Source organism: Bremia lactucae, linkage group LG14 (genome assembly GCF_004359215.1).
Source record: "Bremia lactucae strain SF5 linkage group LG14, whole genome shotgun sequence".
Classification (NCBI taxonomy): Eukaryota; Oomycota; class Peronosporomycetes; order Peronosporales; family Peronosporaceae; genus Bremia; species Bremia lactucae.
In genome coordinates, this window is record NC_090623.1 from 515377 (window position 1) to 519853 (window position 4477).

Genomic DNA, 4477 nt, shown 5'->3' on the forward strand with positions numbered 1-4477 from the left:
AGTTTTCATTTTACCCTCTTAAGTTAACTTGTCTAAAGAGAAGTCTTCCTCTATATGACAGTATACGTCACCTAACGAAAGGCACCACTCACAACTGAAGCAGTGTGAAGTGGACTTGCACTGAAACAGTACAAGTCGTAGTGCCCCGTTACAGTGGATGCAGCAAGCAGACTGGGTCGAGTGGCTTTATGCTGAATTATTGGACAATTTTAATCGCTATCGGAAAGCGACGTGAATCTATCTCCGGAGCTGCTTTTACAGTTGGTGAAAGACATTATCCGCGAGTCGTCTCATCCAGTTTTTTGTCCCCAAATCATCAGCAATGGAAAATTGTTGATGGATCGAATTGACTATCGCTGGATTCCACGATTTATGGAAGCCAAAAACATCGATGGCCGCGCACAAACTGGTAAGCTCATTGTAAGCGAGCAGCGAATGAAACATATCGAGAAAATAATTGCTTACCACTTAGGAGATGGGGCATGTAAGCTAGTTGTGATATTATTGTTCATATTTAAGCTGATTGTGTCCGTGTAGACGAATTTCAGTCAGGTTCTTTGGACGAAAATTTGGTGGAAAATGCTGAGAAATAAATTTTGTTATCAATATGGATAATAGGAAAACGCTGGGATTCCGTGATGATAATGAAGTCAAGTACGCTGACGTTTTCTCTGGTGTCATGGGCATGACGATGGTCGTACGGCTTACCAGTGGCCTGGGTGCTACAATTTGCTTTCCATTTATGATCTCTTAGAAAAAGACTGCTCCAATGGTGCTATGGTTAACGGGGGATTAGGGTTTGATTTCGGAGACGAAGCCTTAGAAACGGCTACCACATCCAAGGGCAGCAGGCGCGAAAATTACCCCGTTCTGTAGTTAAGTCGTCTACAAAGAATTAATCTTTCCCAATATTTGAAATTTTAATTCAGCATTTTCTTCGCCACCAGCATTTGACAAGCGGCTCGAACACATGTCGCCAAAACCCAGACTTAAAACGTGGATCCCGGTCCGATACTATGGACTCGGGCATCCCGTGTAGTCGGTAAACAAAATGTAGCTACTGATTCCAACCGAAGTCGAAACGATCGCCATGATGGGACGCATCTAGCAGCAACCGCTAACAATAAAGTCTGCAGTTGCCGCCTAATTTGTCCCCAACTTAGTTTTGATACAGTTCACGTGAAAGTTTTTTAGGGTGGTAAAAACTTTCATCCGTGGTGTGCCAGATGATGTTCCTGGCGTCTCCTATAGATCAGCTAAGAAAGGCTTCATGACGAAAGAGGTTTGGTTGGAGTGGCTGAATGAGCGCTCAGTGACGTAACTTTCCTGCCATCAACATGCCCGAGCACAAGGGCGTTATTTATGTAGACAACTATGGAGGACACAATGACGGCCTCGAGGTGCAGGATTGCCTGAACTGCATTGGTGCCAACATACGCAAGCTTGTAGCATGCGCCACAGACAAGGTGCAGCCGTGCGACAGCTTTGTGACATCCAAGATTGAGGACGAGTGGATGATCCTTTAGGAGGAAAAAAAATCGAGGCGATTAAAGAAGGGTTGTTTGCTGATGTGTCGGGGTTATAACAAACCCTGGCAAGACATTCTTCCTCAAGATGGCAGCAGAATCGGTTCGTCGAGTAAACGCAATGACAAATGCCACTAGCCTGTCTTACGCGCCAAAGGCCATGATCAGATGTAGTCAATCCCTGGATATGATCGAGCAGTGGCATATTGCACAGCTATCACTTGAACTGCAAGCGATTGTGAACTTAATCGTAATCATTTTGATGGAGAAGTTGTGCCCCCTTTGCATTGAGAGTATCCCATAAAACGCCCCCAACTCTTCATCGTTTGCGCATTATAAATGAAATGTCCAGCACTGAGCCTAATACACATTAATCAAGTGTGTATTTCAATAATGTGTACCACACTATTCATATTATCCTATGAATAGTGTGTATTCCTCAATAATGTGTTACTCAATATTCATATGATGGACATGATTTTGAAGTGCTTCGTGAATAGTATGATACACACTAATGACGGATACCGGTGTAGTGTCGTTAAGATAGAAGTCATAAGAATGGAAAGCAACTCATGAAAAAGGCGCTTCGCAACTTTATTTTCGCGATGATTTATTGGAAGTATTAATGATCTACCAAAGGCATTTGTTATTGATTATCATTGATAAGTATTACAAGTATTAAGAGCAACTGATTAGCACATGCAAGCGACCCGCGATCCGTCCGTCTGCGCCAGCCTTGTACTTGAACGAAAAATTGAGCGCTATTTATCGCAAGATGGGCCTCATGATTGGCTAAGCAGAAAGTTAAAGCTAGACACATGCTTCAGCGGTCAAATTTTGTTAACAGCTTAGCCTGTATAGAACTTATGTCTTATTGTGTCAATAAAACCCAAATTTAGTAGTATTGGAACTATTTAGTCAAAATTAATACAGATAATAAGTCTGTGCTTCTCTATGTAATTCCTCTCATAGAAATAATTTGTATTATTCCTCCTATAGGAAATAATATTGATGTAACGGCACACGCCGTTTCACGTTGGCCTCAAAGGTACAATAAAAATATGCTTAAAGAAAGGGATCCGGCATAGCCACACACCCTTTTCGGTATAGCCACACCCCTAAAAACAATAAAATAACTATAGTAGGAAAGGTATTGCAGCCCCTCATTTACAGTGTAAAATATTTTTGCGTTTATTCCAGGGTGTGCATCGCTACAACTCCGCCAACATCAATTCTCGGTCATAAACATGCCGCTTGTTCCACCCCCAGGATACATTCATGAGACCCATGAGAAAGCGGAGGAGGCAATCAAAACGTTTGCGTGGCATGAAGGTTGTTTAACGAAAAAAAATCGCACGAAGGCCGACAAATACCGTAAAATTAGGAAGGTGTGGCTTGCTTGCGCTCATGGTGGTAGGTACAGAAGCAAGGGCACAAAGATACGCCGAACGTAAACAAGGCTTCATATGTGCTCATGAGCAATCACAATTCACTGCCAACTGAATCAAAATGCTTGGAAAGAATGGAGAGTAAGTGTAATTATTGCAACGCACAACCATGAGGCGACCGATAATTCTGCAAGAACGTTAAGTTTTTAAACATAATAGCCATGTATGAGCTTCATTCAGGCTTCCCTAAGCAGAGGCAACGCCTCCTGGTGCAAGATCTCAATAACTGTATTTCAACACATCGTTAAATGGTCCTACCTCAGTGGCTACGCGTGGACGGTCATAATGATCAAAGAATACCAAACGCGATCCGTCAGCATTTGAGTACTTTATAAGGACGGGGCATGGGCCACCAAAAGAAGATGCGGGGCCCGCGATCAAGGTCACGACAAGCGCACGTGTCGTCAAACCAAAAATAAGAACTTAGTCTACGCCGGCTAATGCCTTCATTGCGGCAAATCTCATCGAGCTTACTACTCAGGTTACAGGATTTGGTCTCACGAGAATTGTGATATTCTTTCATGAAGGAAAACTGAAATAATTTTTGCTTAGCAAGCAACTTCTCGCATGGACAGCAAAGGTAGAATCTCGATTTTCACTTGCGTTGGAGTTGTAAAAAAGGTTCAAACCAGTATAAACGCACTGTAGCGAACACGTTGCGTCGTGAGCCCTGAGTCCTATTGAATAAATTTAATGAATTGGTAGAAGGCCACAAAATAGCAATATACATACTATTTTTCAATAATCCCATCTATATCTAAGAAATTGTCCACATCCTAGACTGTAAAGGCCGGGTATCTGGCGATATCGAATTATTTAGGGTGTAGGCCGGGGGTTGTGGCTATACCGTTGATGAGTGTGGCTATACCGGCCCCCATTTTTAAGGCCAGCTTTTGTTGTACCTTCGTGGCCAACGTGTAATAGGGTGTGCCGTTATATCAATACATTTCCTATAAGAGAAATTATTAATATTATAACCTATGAAAGAAAATAAATAAAGAAGCACAATTATCTTTATTAATTTAACTTAATAGTTCCAATACTACCAAATTTGGGATAATATTGACGCATAATGACGTAAGTTCTATTGATTGATTCAAGTTTAAACCAACCCCCCCAATCGTTATAAGACACAACTGTGCGGTGCGCAAATACGCGCCATACTTTGATTTTAATATAATAAAGTCAGTAGTAGATAGAAGATCGTTACGTAGGAGCTTATTATTCTAATAAAATTTTCCTTTTTCTCTATTTTAAAGCCTTAGAACTATCCTTTTGGTAGCTAAGATTACTTAGCTACCTGTAATCTTCCTCTGCATGTCGTGTACGTGAAGTAACTAAGCACCCCACCTTTACTGTAATCAGTGTAGGTTGACTAGAACTGTTGTCAGTACTATCAAAGAGTGCCCCGTTACACAACGGATGTAAATTAAGCCGAAGGAAGTCTTGTCTACTCATTTAATGGTCCTTACGCACTCTGTGCGATCCACTTAGCTATAATGC